A 5,049-nucleotide genomic window follows, 5' to 3' on the forward strand; every position below is an offset into this window, starting at 1 on the left:
TATAATGACCTCAATTCCTTGTGAATGCTATAAGTATATACTATGCATATTTTTTTCAAATCGAATAGAAATATGATCAACTTTTTTTTTTGTTAACGAAAAAACACACAAATATATTCTATTAAATAAGATTTTTTGGTATTGTTAACAAAATTATTATCAACCATGGTTTATTTAGAAAATAACATATATTAAATTGTATAATGAATTATTAAATTGATAACTATTTAATATGGGTTGAGTTTTAGTGATGTTTCTATGGATCATGTAATGATGTTGTGGACTATTTAGAGGTCATGTCACTAGTAAGTCAAGTTTTCATGTCTCCTCATGTTTATACAAAATAAAGTAGAGAATGGATGGGAATATTTAATTCATGATTCTAAAAATGGGATAACAAATTATCTTATGTTTACACACAATATATTGACAACGTATCCATGTGAGAAGTACTAGAGTAGAGGGATTTGATAAACCAAGCCTTTTCAATATATGAAAATATTAGGCTTCAAGAGTTCATGTGTTGTAGTGATGGATGCATTAAAGGACAATAAAATTAACTCAAACTACTAGAATGGGATATTGATGGGTGGAGGTTAAGTTGTACCTATTATGGGAGCCTCATCTTTAGTATCTCCTTCGTCTATATGTTCTCCTTATGTGATGAAAAATTTTCACAAAACTATTTTGAGCATTAACATTTGTTGATTACATAGTCATCTTGTTTCATTAGTAGAATTATATTTCTTGATAAAACAAGTAGAAAATGTCCTATTGGTGTGTTAAGATTCAAAGTAATTTTTTCTTCCCCTAATATTATTTTTTAACTTGATGAGGTGGAGGATTTTGAAGATGGCATATTATGTTCTTCTAAGCAATGTGAGCAGGCCTCGACAAAATTTAGGGCCTCAATAGAGAAACCTAGTGAATGAGATAGTTGTTCCGTAAAATTTGTTGATATTGTTGTCAAGATCTCAAATGGCACCTCGTACCTAACCTAGTCACACCTATCCTAGTCACAGTAAAACAAATCAAACTTTGAAGTTCCACTTTAATTCTTCTCGCTAAGTTTTTACCACAATATTAAGGGACCTTGGTAAATAAGTCCACTGATGATTAGTCGTGTCATTCTGGTGGAATAATAATTGTACATACCATAGAGTACATAACTCCGTATCAATAACTAACCTTTTATATCTATGTGGATGATATTTTTCTTATGGATCACATAGTATCTTGGTGGAAAGATGTTTGGGTCCATATGACCATGGTGATAATATTTAACAAAATCCTCATGTATATTCATCAATTTCATGTGTGATTAGTCAAGACCGAACATGCACATTGTACCTAGGATATAAGATTATGTAATCCTTTCTTGGATGACTTCATTGTCAACATTGAAGGAAACATTTATACTTGATAGTTGGGTTTTTGGATGAATTTCTTGGATGACTTCATTCTCAATGTAGAGTGTAGTACTTGTACATGGGACATTGGTTTATGGATGATCCCTTTACGGACACACTTCTTGGACTACTTCACTCTTAGGGTTGGGGGAAATGCCCATAAACAGGAAGTTGGATTATGGAGATACATCATAGATAAAAAATTTGAGAGTAATGCGTTTCAAAGGGGATGAAATGGTGGGACCCCCATAGTGATGTAATGGGTCAATAATGGTTAATAATATTATAAGTATGGTGGTCATTTAATGTAATGTATACAAAGTCTATTATGTTAGTTATTATTAAACAATTCATACTAGGTAGTTTTCATGCGATAAATGTAATATGGCCTATTCATTAGCATAGGCACCAATAGTGGTTAAAAGTTAGATTTTATAAATGAATAATATTTGAGTCCTCCTTATTGGATTTGTTAAGTATAGTGATTGTATTTGAGCATTAGTTCATTGGGATGTTTCCCTTGAAGAGGAAAATGAACAAGAGTTTATCTTTCCATAAAATGATTACCACAGTTCACTTACCTTACCTTGATGGTTTTGGATTTAATGAAGTAAAATGATTTTTATCATATTCTTAGAGACATTACCACGTAATGAATTCATGCACTAAGAACTTATGGATACCTTTTATAATCCTTACACGTGTCTTTATCTTGGGATTTTGATCTCAACAACGGTCCAAGACACAAGTGCCCATCCTACGGTGAAGGTTTTCTTGAGCTTGGTCATGGTAACTACCCGTTGATCCATGCTGGCTGAGGTTCATTTGCGTTGTTTTCTGTAGGGTTTCCAAACAGCTTCTTCCCTCACAGGTTCCAGAGGTTTGGCAAGGTAACCTATGCGCCCTTCCCTACGAAATTTTACAATTGGTTTCCATAATGACGATGTAAGGTTTTCTAACGAACCTAATACAGTTTCTATGCTAAGTTTCCAGCTTTCATTTTTTTTACTTGGGGTTTTGATACTAATATGAAACCAAAAAAAATGGCTTGGTTCCAGTTGACGTGGTTGATGGCTCCAGTATAAAGAGGTAGAAATCAGGTATTCATTATTAACCCTCACTGGGTTACCCAAGACTCCGTTATGGCTTAGTATTATCTACGAAATTGATGGAATGGTTACGATATGTTACCTATAGTAACAACTTTCCTTAGCGCATGTGTTCTACGTCTCATTTTTCTTATGGCCGACGAATTTCCAGTATTCATGCTCAAGATTATATTACTTTGTGGTTTGCAAGTATTTCATAGACTTATGGTGACATGAAGAGTCAGGGTTTGTCTGTCTTGTTTCATTAAAAGTGTAAATGGTGGTAATGGCCACCTGAACCTGAGAGGCTATTCCAGTTTGTGGTCTCCATTGATTCATATATTAGACTTGGTTATTAATTTTGGGTCTGTAATGTAATTTCCTTAACTTTCACTCCTTCTCAACTAGTTAGGGTTTTAGAAGAAAAATTAACTCAGGTCAAAACCTTTTTTCTAACATAGTTATGCCAGACTCTGGCGTTATGGTTTCAACACAATTAGAGTGACTCTATATGGTTAATAGTACTACAATCCTAATTGCTTAATGATTATAGTAGTTTCTATATTTTCAATGGTGCTACCACGTCAATCGTTAGAGGAGTTGAAACTGAGAATTCGATTGACTTTCTTTTTCTAAGATTATGAATGTGGTTCTCATTACTATTTGTTACTTCCTGCAATTGTCTCATTATTTACAATATTGCAAAATTTTTCCTCTTGAATTTCTGGGCCATATCACCTCTCCAATCGCGAAGACTCTTCAGCCATATTTCTAGTTCATTTTGGTTCCCATTTGTCATCTAATTTCCTTTTTATCTCTAATAACATGGGCAACTCCAACATTTCTCTTTTATGTAGTGGGAATGACCTACATCTTAATGTGAACATAACCTTTCATTTTACCCAAATAGATGGCATGAAACTCCATATTCTGAAGATAAAGTATACTATGATATGCTGAGAGCAGACTCCATTTACACTCTATATTTGTCGTTTAAGACAACCATTAGAGAACGTGGTCATGTTAATTGTGTTCAAAATTGGTTACATCTATTTGTAGCTTTGCAAGCACAAAATGATGCTCATATGAAGGGAAAGGAATCCATCTCGCTTTTGTCATAAGCTATATGGACTTGTTTTAGAGATGCCATGGCACTCCCATGTTGTATGGAAACTGGATATTATAGATATTATAATTAAGCCATAGGTGTGGTTTATAGGACGGTGAGGAATTTTGATTTTTTAATAATTGAATGGATAAAACTTGATTCCACAACAAAATCTAATCAATATTCCACACCTCGAACACCCTAAGAAGATCTAAACAACAACAAACCCACTAGAAAAGTGTGAGTTCAAAAGAAATGAGAACAGATTTCAAATCCAAACCATAACACCTAGACAAGATCCTACTTCAAAGCACCCTGACCAAATCTCAAAATTCATGTATCTACCTGAAAACATCTATTAAAAAACAACAAGCGAAAAATAAATGAGGTAAGAATACAAATCCAAATCACAACATATAAGCAAGATCCCATTTCAAAAACTCTAGAGGAGATCTCAACATCCCCACCACGCCCACCTGAAAACATCTATTAAAAACAACAAAATGTTTATGAAAAAGCACAAAGAGCATGGCTATGACATTAATTATTGAAATTGGACACTACTATGACATGCATGACCCACTTGACCATATGTTGCATGAGTTTTAATGTAACGGGGCCAGGTACAAGGAATGGGGATTTCTAGAAAATAGAAATGGATCATACACAACAATATAATCAAGGGATTGGTATGCTGAGAAGTCTAGTATCTACAAGCAATGGTTGTAGGGCATTAGAAATATTTACTTGGTTTATAAAGGAGAAAGACATGACAAAACTTGGGTGGCCAGTTTCACAACCCAAGTTCATCAGACATCCCTCTACATGAACAATGATGTTACTGTTGGTGTCAGGGAATACTCGCATCTCAGTCTGAGGTTTGATGGTAATCTTCTTAACATTGGGGAAAGTTTCAAGGCCTTGCATATCAATCTCGTTGTCAAAGTGACCAATGTTACAAACAATGGTATCATTCTTCATTTTCCTCATGTGATCTACCATGATGATGTCCTTGTTACCAGTGGTTGCCACAAAGATATTCGCAGTGCTAACTACATCCTCAAGGGTGAGAACAGGAAGGCCTTCCATAAGCACTTGTAGGTCACATATAGGATCAATCTCTATAACAATGACTATAGCTCCAACGAATTTCAAGGCTGTAAAACAACCCTTGCCAACATCTCCAAACCCACAAACAACAGCAACCTTACTAGCAATCATGGCATGTGTGGCTATCATAAGACCATCTCAGAGAGAGTGCCTACATCCATACAAGTTTCCAAACTAAAAAAGAAGAAAGAGAATCAGAATCAACAAAAACTACATCTCAAATAGAAAAAATTTGAAAAAAAAAAAGATCTGAGAAATCTAGCCCTGGATCTATAATTCACAATAATTAGAAACTCCGATACAAGTCCAATCAGCTTTCAAAACCTTAGCTAAT

General features: G+C 34.4%; 1 pseudogene; it reads right to left on the minus strand.

Moving 5' to 3' along the window:
* Nucleotides 1-4,012: 4,012 nt before the first annotated feature.
* LOC149230618 (adenosylhomocysteinase pseudogene) lies at nt 4,013-4,826 on the minus strand (annotated as a pseudogene).
* Between the last annotated feature and the right edge of the window lie 223 nt (nt 4,827-5,049).

The sequence above is a fragment of the Pinus tabuliformis genome, chromosome J (assembly GCF_031772625.1).
Source record: "Pinus tabuliformis cultivar Carrire ecotype Pingquan chromosome J, CPIR1, whole genome shotgun sequence".
NCBI classification, from domain to species: Eukaryota; Viridiplantae; Streptophyta; class Pinopsida; order Pinales; family Pinaceae; genus Pinus; species Pinus tabuliformis.